Below are 14,358 nucleotides of genomic sequence, written 5' to 3' on the forward strand. Positions count from 1 at the left end.
TTGATAATGAAGTTGGTTCGATTAATGCTTTCTTTAATAATGTTCTTTATTTTAAAGCATTACCTTGTGATGGTGTGTATGAAGCTGTATCTGTTGTAGATAAATCAGGAAATAATGTTTTGTGTATTGATTCTCCTAATAATAATAACTTGGATAAAGCATCATTATGGCATTGTCGTCTTGGACATATAAGCAAGAAACGCATAGGCCAACTCCAAAAGGATGGAGTCTTGGAACTATTTGACCTAAAGGCAGATGATAGTTGCGAATCATGCTTACTTGGAAAAATGACAAAGTCACCCTTCACAGGCTCGTGTGAAAGAGGTGAAGGTTTGTTGGACCTTATACACACGGATGTGTGTGGACCATTTAAACATGCCACAAGGGATGCTAATCGTTATTATTTGACTTTTACTGATGATTACAGTAGATATGGATATGTCTACTTAATCAAGCATAAGTCAGAGACTTTTGAGAAGTTTAAGGAATTTAAACAGGAAGTCGAGAATCAATTGGCCAGGAACATTAAGATGCTTCGATCCGATCGAGGTGGTGAGTATCTTAGTTCAGAGTTCCTCGACTATCTAAGGGAATGTGGGATTGTCTCACAATTGACACCTCCCAGGACACCACAGTTGAAAGGTGTGGCTGAGAGGCGTAATCGAACCTTGTTGGACATGGTTCGTTCCATGATGAGTCGAGCTTCACTACCAATCTCATTCTGGGGGTATGCCTTAGAGACTGCCGCCCATATCCTTAATCTAGTCCCTACAAAGAAAGTTGCCAAAACTCCTCACGAGATGTGGACTGGTAAAGTACCTAAACTAGACCACATCAAGATTTGGGGTTGCGAGGCTTTCGTGAGACGCGAGACTCATGATAAGCTCGAACCTCGAAGTGAGAGGTGTATTTTCATCGGCTACCCACAGCAATCCTTTGGTTACCTCTTCTACAGACCTAGTGACAATGTGGTCTTTGTAGCAAGAAGAGGAGTCTTTCGAGAAAGAGAGTTTATAAGCCAAGGAGATAGTGGGAGGAAAATTGATCTTGAAGAAATTCAAGAGTCAAGTGGTGAAGGAACTTCAAACTCTAGCCCTCAACTTGAGGAGGAAACTCCTGTTGAGCCAATTGACGAATCTATTCCTCTGAAGCGTTCCACGAGAGTTAGGAGTGCACCTGAGCATTACTATGGATTCCATATTACTGCAGAAGGTGAGACACTTATTAGTGATGGGACACTAGTAAGTCAAGATGACCCTAACAGCTACGAGGAAGCCATGGCAGGCCCCGAGTCTGCTAAATGGAAAGAGGCTATGGATAGCGAGATACAATCCATGTATGACAATCAAGTTTGGAACTTGGTTGAGAATGTACCAGGTTGTAAGACTGTAGGGTGAAAATGGGTCTTCAAGAAGAAGACCGACATGGATGGTAAAGTACACACTTATAAGGCTAGACTGGTTGCAAAGGGCTTCTCTCAAATTCCTGGAGTTGATTATGATGAGACCTTTTCTCCGGTAGCCAAGATTAAGTCTATTCGGGTTCTGTTATCCATAGCCGCATTTCATGACTATGAAATTTGGCAAATGGATGTCAAAACCACTTTCCTTAATGGAAAGTTGGCTGAAGATGTTTACATGAGTCAGCCAGAGGGTTTTGTCAGCAACGAGTACCCTAATAGAGTGTGTAAGCTTGAGAAATCCATCTATGGATTAAAGCAAGCACCTCGCAGATGGAATCTTTGCTTTGATGAAAAGGTCAAGGAATTTGGCTTTTCTAGGAGTGAAGATGAATCTTGTGTGTATGTCAAGGCTAGTGGGAGTATAGTTAGCTTTTTGGTATTGTATGTGGATGACATACTACTCATAGGAAACGACATTCCAACCCTGCAGGAAGTAAAGTCCTGGCTTGGAAAGTGTTTCGCTATGAAGGACCTTGGTGAAGCTGCCTATATTTTAGAGATAAGGATCTTGAGAGATCGGAGTAAAAGACTAATTGGACTTAGTCAGAGTAACTACTTGGATAAGGTGCTGAAAAGGTTCAGCATGCAAGACTCCAAGAAAGGAGAGTTGCCCATCCAGAGTAACGCCAAACTGAGTAAGACACAAAGCCCTAGCACTGAGGCTGAGATAGCACAAATGAATTGAATACCTTATGCTTCGGCTGTAGGATCGATCATGTATGCTATGACGTGTACTCGACCTGATGTAGCTTTTGCCCTGAGCATGGTTAGCAGGTTTCAGGGGAACCCTGGCAAGGCACACTGGATTGCGGTAAAGAATATTCTCAAGTACCTACGAAGGACTAAGGACTGGGTCCTTACCCTCGGTGGGAGTGATGACTTGAGAGTTGTAGGGTATAGTGATGCTAGCTTTCAGACTGATAGGGATAACTTCCGCTCTCAGTCGGGTTGGGTCTTTACCCTAAATGGAGGAGCAATTTCTTGGAAGAGTTCCAAGCAAGAGACAGTGGCAGATTCTACTTGTGAATCAGAGTATATTGCAGCTAGCGAGGCGGCAAAGGAGGCGTTATGGCTGAGGAGCTTCATTGGAGACCTTGGAGTTGTACCAGCTATTAAAGAGCCAATGGAAATTTTCTGTGATAGTGAAAGTGTTGTTGCCTTAGACAAGGAACCAAGGGATCGCGGGAGATCCAGACACATCGACAGAAAATACCATTTCATCAAACATCGGATCGAAGAAGGACTCCTCGTGGCAAAGAGGGTATCATCAGATGAGAATCCGGCAGATCCCCTCACGAAGGGACTGACTCGGGTTAAGCATCTCCAGCATGCTTGGAGCATAGGGCTGAAGGATGATATTAGATTTAGTAGTTAGATAACCTCGAAATTTGTAAAGTGTAATTGACATTAGATGATGAATAAAAAGTATTTTATTTATGAGTAAAGTGTTGCTATCTCTTGTCGATCGTTTACCATATTTCTTTTGCATGTTTTGACTTCCAGAATAATTTTTGTTTGGTATAACATATTATTCAAACCTCCACAGTCGGTCATATGTCGGAAGTAGGTATGAATCAAGACTGTCATGTTTGGTTGTAGAGGTCTTGGACAAGGCTACAGCAATCATGAGTGCTCATAAGTTCTGAGCATTGGACTCAACCCACGCTCACTGGAATCACTTCATGGAATTCTATCTCGAGTGATCGTGAGACGGTAATATCGTATAAGTCTTCAAACCTAGAGATATGATTTGTTACTTACAAGTTGGTTATGCATTGATTGTACGAAAAACACATTGGTAACTCGATGTTATAAATCGTGCTCTTGTGTGTAATTCAATGAGTGGTAGAACAAACATATGAGTCGAAGTTTATCTGTTACTTCTTGGATTAGAAGCTGATATCTGGGCCCCTCGATGATTTTGTTTTGACCTATGTGCCAGGCCCGGTCAGAACTAAGTTGATGTGTTCAATGAAGTTCTTTGTCAAACAAATCGGAAATCGGGAAACAAACTGTTGGACAATAAGTAAGACATTGTTCCATGTATTTGTCCAACTGATATCAAAGAACAGAGGATTATATGATCACTTATCTTAAATGGCGTATCATCATCTTCTCAGTTCCGAGAAACCTTGAAAAGAGCTACGATTGCCGATCGGTTCTTGAAGTCATACTTGCAGTAATAGTTATAAGACTTATCCAAGTGGGAGACTGTTGGATAAGGTGTCTAAGTCCATAACTATTTCTGGTATGTACTTGACCCGACCCGGCATGGTCCATTTGAGTTGCATGGCACCATGCAATTGGATAGACTAAATGAGAGAAATAACACTTGGAGATTATTAATATATTATAAGTTCTAATATATTAATAATATTATTTGATTAGTTTGATCAAGAATTAATTTAGAATTAATTATGTGATCAAAATATAACTAATTAAATATATGGGTTGATTATGTAAATCATCCATATCTTGTATAGTGGGCTAAGAGGCTCCATGGATTATCAAGTTGGGTTCCACCCATAGGATGCTCCATGGGAGTTACAAACCCATGGGTCATGGAAATGAAGAGTCATGACACATTAGGGTTTAACCCTAGATGTGTCAACACTATATAAGAAACATGATCTCCACCAAAATCGGATACACTAAGGAAACAAGAGGGCTTGGCCGATTTCAAGAAGTGTGTGTTCTCTCATAAGTTCTTCCAAGAGCATTTGGTGTTGTGTGAAGCATTTGAGGCATCACACTTGGGGTGCTAGGCTCACAAGGTTTCAAGGAACACAAGCAACAACAAGGTAAGTTATTCTATCAATCATTCAAGTTAAAATTGTTCCCCATGTATGCTAGATAGGAATATAGCCTTGGAATTCAACTTTGCATGATAATTAGACAAACATAGATCCAAGGTTATTAGGGTTGCATGTACACTTAGTAAGTGTTAGAATGCTCAAAACCCATCACTAGTAACACCAAATACTCCTATAGTATTTTAAATTTTAATGTTATGTTCTATTGTTCTCATTGTTGTAGGGTTGGTAAGATTTTAGCATTGTTGCAACCACACACTTAAACTTAGGCACATTCTAGTCAACCCTCGGATAATATAGGTGATCGGGCTATATCCTCCCAGTTTTGACCATATGTCTCTAAGCCCACTTGTGTTGCCCAACAATCGTAATTCTTTTGTACTGTCCTAGTGACACTGATTTTAGTATGAATGCAGCACGTATACTTACTTAAATATTTTACTATATAAAGTATAAACTCTTGGTCAGAGTATTTTTAATCCCTTATGTATTTATAGTTAGTATATCTTTTATGGGTTGATATACTTAATTCACTATAAACAATGCTCTGATACCAATCTGTCACACCCCAAAACCAGGAACGGCGGAAACGTTCTGGGGCGGAGGACGTCATGTATAATATCAACAACAATGTAAAGTAGTAAACAAGCAACAACATCATCCATTGCATTAATAATATAATTATTATACAAATGTGTTCTATCAAATTTTGATAAACACTAAAGCATAAATCAAAATGAAAGATAAGTCTTGAACAAGCTCCATCTTCCTTTCTTCTTGCATCGGTACCTGTCTATGACGACCTGAGGATACAAGTAATTTTGAAAGCGAGTATCAGCTTTGAAGCTGGTGAGATCATAAGTATTAATGTGTCTTAATTTGTAAAACTTATAATTTTTAAGACTTGACATTGTTTTGAAAGAAAGCTCGAATAAGTATAAAAATGTTTGTAGAATAACTGTAAATGTTTGAAAAACCCTAGAATCCCTATGATTCCTATTAGTAACAAAATGAGTCTTCTACCAAGACTTGACTGTTCTCAATGTAATCTTCTACCAAGACCTAACTGTTCTGAATGTAGTCTTCTACCAAGACCTAACTGTTTTGATTGTAGTCTTCTACCAAGACCTAACTGTTCTGAATGTAGTCTTCTACCAAGACCTAACTGTTTTGATTGTAGTCTTCTACCAAGACCTAACTGTGTTACTATTATTATCATTATAAGAATTTGTATCCTTTGGTACTAAGATACTTACATATAATTCACCTCATTGGTTATGTGAATGAGTCACAAAATAAGGGCAATAATACAACTAACCTGAATATTACCCTTTGGTACTAGGGTAACTATCATTGTTAACTTTAAGACATCCGTAGACATACTCTTACCTCTGTTGCTAACAGCTGGGTATAGGAATAGTTAATCCCTTAATCGTATACCTGTAATGGTACCAACCGTTGACATCCGTGGATGTACTTTTACCTCTGTAGCTAACAGAGATTTTAGGAATGGTCAATCCCATAACTGTATCCTTGGGTACTAGGATAATAAATCCAATCTATCTCGTCGATTATGTGATTGAAATCACAAAGTAAAGGTAAGAATGAGAGTTTTGATAACAGAGTCAATACATATAAAATGTAATAGGACTCCTCCTGATATATCTATGTAACAGTGCTCTTATAAGTATGATCATGTAAAAGTAAACATGTATATGTACTTATGTAAATGTACTCATGTAAGTGTAATCATGTAAAAGTAAACATGTATATGTACTTATGTAAATGTACTCATGTAAGTGTAATCATGTAAAAGTAAACATGTATATGTACTTATGTAAATGTACTCATGTAATTGTAATCATGTAAAAGTAAACATGTATATGTACTTATGTAAGTGTGCTAGCTGTAATGTGTGTTCTCTTTATCTAGCAAGTATAGTAATGTACTGTAATGTTCTAGAAGGTATTGACTCATGAATGAACTGACTCATTTGTATGATATCTCGTTCTAGTAATTGTTCTAGCATCTTCCTGAACTACCCATATGGTAGCTTTCTAGTAATCTAAATGGTACGTATGGACATGGATGTATACGCTTGCTACCCAAGGGCATAGGATGAACTTGAAGGACTCTTTATGACTATATATGTACACGTGATATATAACTAATATTTAAACGACTTTCGGACGAATACCCAATATCCCACCAGACCACATCTCAAGGCGCGAAAAGGAAATAGGGTGGATAGCCTTCCTAAGTCTTTTAAACATTTCTTATATAACTATACATATAGAGGCATGCAATTTATAATATAAAAGCATAAATAAGTTTTGTAAGACATTTGAAACATAAATATTATTTTAAGAAAAGATCAACTTGATGTCAATCTGTAAAAAACTTTGAAGGCATAAGTTTAATAAAACAGTTTAAGTATAAGGAAACATTTGTTTGAAACACAGTTGTAAATAAGTTTGAAAGGTAATGTACGGAGTAAGCTGTACAGTATAAAAAGGAGTTTAAAACATATAAAATGTTTATAAAAGAGTCATTTGAAGGAAACTGTTTAGTAAAACGCCTAATGAGTAGCCAAATCATTTGAATGTCGTATATTAATCACATGTGATTGATGTAATAAGTAATATAATCCTACTTACTAATCACATGTGATTGACATAATAAGTAGCATGATTCTACTTGTATCCCCCCCCCCCCCATAAAACATTTAAAAAGAGTTTAAAACATTAGTTAAGGGGTATGAACTCACCTGTAGTTAGTGATTGGAATGAACTGAACGGTATAGGATGGCTGGGTGTCAAGCGAGGACTTCTGAACACACTACGATCCTAATGAACATATAATCACACATATACACACTCAATTAGACATAAATGACTAATTGATAATGTTTAAGACATCCTAGACATAATAAACACTTTATATAAGTGTTTCAAGTCTTAAGGATTGCATCTAAGCTATTGTGGGACAAGGTATTTGTGTTTAAGGTTTCCAAAGGACCCTATGTGAGAGTTTACTCTCTATAAACCATCACACATGGAGTTTACGGTTGTAAACTCTTGAGTTTACGGCCGTAAACTCCCAAACATGTGTGTTTGGTGTGTTTTGAAGTCCTAAAGGCTTTCTAGAATTGTTCTAACTTAATGGTTAAGTCCTTGGAAGGGTTTAGGGTCTAGAAGTACTCCAATTAGGAGTTTAAGGCCTCAAGGCCATTCCCCTTAGAGTTTACGGCCGTAAACTCTAAGTAATGTGGGTTTTTGTTGCTTTCAAGCCTCTTGCACTTGTGGGATATGTTCTAGACTTTTATTCCTAGCATATGAAGGCATTAGGCACACCTTAGTGCCCTTTTTAGGAGTTTACGGCCCAAGAACTATGTCTTGGCCGTAAACTCACTTGGTTAAGTGATTTTGATGTACTTTGGTTCTTCATTTTTGTGGGAAACAATTCCATGAAGGGGTCTAGGGCTTTAGGTGTCTTGAAGACACCCTTTTGTCCATTTCAATGGAGTTTACGGACTAAGCTTCTCTTGGGCCGTAAACTCACTTTTGTTTGTGTCATTTGATGTGTTTAAGACCTTATGCTACTTGGGAAAATAGCCTAGATACAAGCCTTAAGTCCTAGTGTTCTCAAAACACCCTTTGGTGTTAGAATATGGACTTTACGGCCTAAGAGAGTTCTGGGCCGTAAACTCCCAATATTGGGTGGATTTTGGCTTGCTTTCTTGTCCCTAACATGCATACATAAACATTTAAGGCCTTATCATAACACAAGTGTCAGTTTTGGCTTCGTTTCGGGAGTTTACCGCTCAAGAACACCTCGAGGTGTAAACTCCTAGATTTCATGTTTTAGCCTTCTAAAACATGTTATAGACACGTATAAAGCTTTCTAGCAATACTATAAAGAGTTACTCACGTTTTGGTATAAAAACTCGAAGATCCGTCAGAGAGAAAATGGCTTTTCTCTAGTCGGAAATGTGAATAATGAATGATTTTGGTTTGGAAATCTATTTATAGTCCTGAGATATTTTGGCAGAAAATATTTTTATTCCCGAAATGATCCCTAATAAATTAGAGTGTTGGAATAACAGTGTTGCACCAAACCCTAGTGCACCCACTCTCCTGATACCCCTTTTTGGTGTAAAACCCTGAAACTGCCAAACTTATATTCTAAGTCTGAATTTTCACTGTAACTGATCTTCATCTATTAGCTTGATATGGTTTATTCAGAATGGAAATTTCGGGTTGTCACAATTTCCACCGAGCCTCAAACTCAAACCCTATATAAGGGTGAGTGGACTTCATCTGAAGCTTTTTCACCCTCTCTCTCTACTCTCTCTCTACAAACCCAAACTTTGATCCAAAAACCACCCTTTCAAGCTCCAATTTGGTAAGTAATCCATCCTAGCTGATAGTGTAGCATGTTTAGCTTTCAAATTCGTGTTTAAATCACTCAAAAGGACCAAGAACATGTGTTTATGGCCCAGGAACAATCCCAAACCGTAAACACCCTTAAATGAGGTTTTGGAGCCCCAATACCCTTCCAAACCACTTCTGGAGCTTAGATATGACTTAGAGGCTTACATGAATGGACTTAGAACACCAAAATCTTAACATTTGAGGAGTAAACATGAGTTTATGGCCTAAGAGGATGTTTGGACCATAAACACCCCTTCAAGGACCGTAAACACCTTTTAAGGTGTTAAAATGCCCCTTAAACACCTCCTATGCATTGGAACAATGTCTAGAATCAACCACCTTTGTGTTAGGGATCTTAAACATGAGAGAAACCACCCCCTTAGGATATTACGACCACAAACCACCCAAGGAATGGTTCCTGGGCTGTAAACTCCTATAAAATGGTCAAATGGTGCCCTAACTTCCTTCCATGGCTTGTACTTTGGACTAGAACCAATTATGCTTAACCTAGGATCACCAAAACACTCAAGGAAGATACATGTGTGAGTTTACGGCCATAAACTCCTAGTTTGTAGCCGTAAACTCCTTAATATGGTCCATATGTTGATCAATTCATTTCTTTTTCCTTAGAACTGAACCTAGCTTCATCCCACAAGTGTTATAAGACCATTAAGCATCCAAGAACACATCACCCATGAGTTTACGGCCGTAAACTCATGGGGATATGGTCTATAGGCTGAAAACTCCCTTAGGAGTTTACTCTTGAAGAGCAAACTCCATATCTAGGCCATACACTTCCGTAGATGCAACCCAGATCACTCCTAACACTTGAATTGAAGTGTTTTCGCGCCTCGAAGTGTATATTCTTATCTAATTAGAAGTTCAAAGTATAATTAGATAAAATTATGTATCTCTTCATATTACATAGGAACCTCGCGTGTATTCAAGCCCCGAGCTAACACTTAGCATCCTAACCAGCACATTTCTCGACTGGTGAGTTCATACCCCTACACCTTTTTCCGTGTTTTTCAATGTTTTCAGGGGGAATACAAGAAAAAGTACAAGGAAATCTTGTACTCAAACTTATTATTTCATTTGAAATGTTTCATATTCCGTATACTTTTAACACTGGGAACCGCATTAACCAACCGTTTGACTTGCAGAGTTAGTTTTCAAACTGATTGCAAATCTTGTTATATAGTGTTATATTGTATATTTCACAAATGATTTTCCACTTCATTAATGTTAAAATTATTAATCTTAGAACTTTATACGTCCTCTGTAACACTCCACAGAGATACGCGAGTGGAGGACCCCCTTTGTAACTAGAACTTAAAACAGGATTTTCGACATTATTACTTGTAAATTTGTTAATCTTAATAATTGGAGACACGTCCTCTGAAACACTCCACAGAGATACGCGAGTGGAGGATCGCCCCTTTAACCAGAATGTCCTGGACGGAGAGCGTGACTTGAGTATATAGATCTATACAGGGCTGACTACCCCGCACCTCGCTGCTAGCTACAGTGGGACCTGCAGGTTTACGGGTGACAAAAGTCATAAAATGATACTGGACTTCTTATTGCCATATCTAGTATATCGTATGGTTACGGAACTCGCGATTTAGATAACAGAGATTTACTTGTTGGTAATAATGAACCTAGTAAGCTAATAACCTTAAGAATTAGTTTACATCTCACACAATAGTTTTATATACGTGTTAAAACTAACATACTTTTCAAGGATAACCAGGCTTTTAGGAAACTTCACACAAACATTATAAGTATGGTAGATACTTGTACACTGCATTACGAATCGATAACCAACTACAAAATTTTAAGGAAAATAAGGTTTTTTCCTAGGGTAACTGAACTGTTCATAAGTAGATTGTGTAACAAACAGATAACTCAACTTTTCATATAACAAAATATGGGATTTTCTTGGATAGCAATTTTTACAAAAAACCAAAGGAAACTTGTTCTTTTATAGAAACAAATCGCTTATGAACTCACCAGCTTTATCCTGATATTTCAAAACTGCTTGTATTCTCAGGTCCACATTAGACAGGTACCCCGCGATCTTTTGGAGAAAACGGAGCATATGGCAGTCACGTATTTACTTTTGTTCAAACTAATGTATCTATAAAACATGTATTAATTTGCTTTCAAACAAATATAATTATCCCTATATAGTGTAATGTTTTGTTTTTACTATGCTTACTATGTACATTGGTTGTGATACTTTACATGACATCCTCTGCTCTGGAACGTTTCCGCCATCGGTTTCGGGGTGTGACACTCGGGAACCCACCGAGGTCTTCCATGCAAGCAACACAAAGTCAACTAGCACACCGCATATCACAGAATATTTAGCATACCACATAACACATAATATCTAGCATACTACATGACACATATAACTGATTGCTATGGGAACGCCCACATGGTCTTAGTCTGCTGCCTCAGGAACTCCCCCGAGGTCTTCCATGAAAATGTCATACGATCATAACACATATCATAAAATGGGTCGGCCTTGATGCCTTACACCCATTGGTATGGTGAGGAGACTCACCTCTTGAATGCTGAACTGTTAAGATGGAGTCAGATATATCCCACACGCTGCTCCTTCTCAACTGCCCATAATCATCAGGTGATTAACTTGACACATTCCTATAAATACCCTCAATGCAACCCTGGACAAAGTCAAGGTCCACCGTAAAGGTCAACAGTCCATGTTGACCTCAAATCGTCTAGTAGAGCCAGCCACTCGACGAGTTCTTGCTTAACTCGTCGACTCGCTGAGTCACTTGCGTGACTCGTCGAGTTCCTTAATGTTTGCGGCTGGAAACTCCTGACCGGAAACTCATCCAGTCGAAAACCCCTTGGCCGTAAACTCATTGGCCAACTCGTCGAGTTGATTAAAGAATTTGATGAGTTCCTTTAGTCCTTCTCGTTTCCGACCTTTTCTAGTGGGATCTAGAGTCCCAAACTTTAGATCTAGCCTTCCCTAGTGTAGATGTCACATAAAGATGCAAACTTTACGTGCACACGAGGCCTTACATGGCCATAACACCAAAACTAGTCTTCATACAAGATTTTACTGCACTAAAAGGGATTGATATGCCTAAAGGAGACAACTTTATGTCATTGGGGACCTAACGAGGTCCAAATTTGGAACCATATCCTTGTGATAAGTCCAAATCCGAGTATGACTCCATTTTACACCAAAAATGGCCATTTACGTCTAAGAAGAGGGATCTAGGTAATTAATCTCAAGGTAACGACTTTATACCCAAGATGGTGGACAATATAGTGTAGATGTTGGATCTATTACTTCTCTCCTTGCTCCTTCTTCTTCAAGCTCTAAAATCCTTCACAACCAACCAAAAATCACTTAAAAATGCTCTTACTCTCACTCAAGAGTGTTCACGGCAGCAAATTGCTTTCTGTAGGGAGATAAGGTGCTAGGGGAGGCCACCAGGGCAGTTAATGATCTTTATATTGGGACAAACCCTGAAATTAGGGTTTCTTTTCTACAACTCCAACTCACCGAGTCGGGCCTTCTGACTCGCCGAGTTGGTCCCGATCTGCATCCATGATTAAATGCCCCTACTCGATGAGTCGTACTCCTAACTCGCCGAGTCCATGCACCAATGACCCTGAAATTAACTAAATCAAATAAAACCTTGAACATGTGTTACAAGTCTCCCCCACTTGAACTAGACTTCGTCCTCGAAGTCTGATGACCCAAACAAATCTGGGTAATGTTCTCGCATCTCCTCTTCCGGCTCCCAAGTCCATTCAAAGCCCCTTCAATGCTGCCATTGCACCTTTACCAATCTTATTTCCTTATTCCAAAGACCATTGGTCTTCATATTATGAATCGCAACCGGCTTCTCAATATAGTTCAGGCTCTCATTTACCTGAATGTCATCCAAAAAAACAACTGCGGACTTGTCAGTGATACACTTCTGAAGCTAAGACACGTTGTGAATCCGGATAAGTTCCTCTGGCAGATCCAAGTGATATACCACCTTGCCCACCTAGGCCGAGATCCTGAACGGGCCTAGATACCGAGGCCCCAGCTTGCCCCTTTTTCTGAAACCTGATAATCCCTTTTCAGGTCGATACTTCCAGTAATGTGAAATCTGAAAATGAATGAATTCCTTGCAACCTAATCGCATCTGCTCCATCTAAAATTTGAAGAATCGAGATGGTCTATCTCCCTGATAGACGGCCCACACTGAATCATCATCGAACTGGTTCAACTAGAAAACCAACCTAAATAGAATACTTCTCACTCGCAATAGCTTGAGGCTTCCTAAAGAACAAAGTCACCGATCAAATGCGGCTAACAAATAACAAGCAATTCCACACCTAGACCCCAAATCACTGAAGTCGCTCCTACTCCTCTTGTTGCCATATGACTGCTTTCCTGCAGAACAATCGGGGACCCTTTTGGTCCCAACCTATCTGCCAACTGTCTGGAACACCATAGACCTACCCAATTGCTGAGCTAAAACACACTCAGTAGACCCATGCGGCCTCCGAAGGATAACTCGCATAACCATAACTGCCCTATCTCTTTCAATCCATACTGATCCATCCGATCGAGATAGGCTGACAACCCGTCTCCACTGAATCCGATGCAAAACGGAGAATAATACCAGAATAGTTGTAGTCTTACATCATACTCGGCCTCCTTCGACCTACCGTTTCTTGATTCTGACATCTCGTGGCTCTATTACAGATAGAGCCACCCGAGACACATCACAATGGCTTAAACTACCATCAAACCAACCCGTTCACCATCCTTGAATTCTGCCCTCGATGCCCTTGGCATATAGATGTTGGATAAGGTGTCTAAGTCCATAACTTATTTGGTATATACTTGACCCGGCCCGGCATGGTCCATTTGGGTTGCACTTCACCCAAACTATTTATGGATAATTTTATGAGAAATGTATACTACGATTTATTAATATATTATACGTTATAATATATTAAAATAAAGTCATGATAAGTAGTTTTAATCTTGAATTAGTTATGAATTAATTTAGTGATTAAAAGGAAGACTAATTAAATTATAGGCTATTGCATTGGTATGGTGTGGGCTAATACTCATTTGTTAATGGGCTAAGATTATATGGAAGTCCATGGATGATCCATGGAGCTTTAACCCATGGATCCTTGGAAGAGGAAAAGACATGGGTTATTAGGGTTTCACTCTAACCATGCACACTATATAAACAAGCTTATGTTGCATGAAAACTACGTTAGTGTGTGTGTAATAGTGGTGGCCAAATTCTAAGAGTTAGTATACTCTCTCATATATTTTCCAAGTTTGTGGTGATTTGTGATTTCCACTTGAGGCATTCACATTATTGGTGCTTGGCTCTCAAACTCCAAGGAATCAACAGTCAACAAAAGGTATGTAATTCATCTAGTTCTTTTATGTTTAAAAGTACCCCATGCCATGCTAGATAGGTTATAAACCTTGGAAAATAATATTTTGCATGTACCTTAGACAAACATAGATCCAAGGTTTATTAGGGCTGCATGTACACTTAGGAAGTGTTAAAATGCTCAAAACCCAACAATAGATGCCCCACATCCCATCTCACTGAAACAGAATCCGACACAAATTTCG

Source organism: Lactuca saligna, chromosome 3, assembly GCF_052625555.1.
Source record: "Lactuca saligna cultivar CGN05327 chromosome 3, ASM5262555v1, whole genome shotgun sequence".
Taxonomy (NCBI): Eukaryota; Viridiplantae; Streptophyta; class Magnoliopsida; order Asterales; family Asteraceae; genus Lactuca; species Lactuca saligna.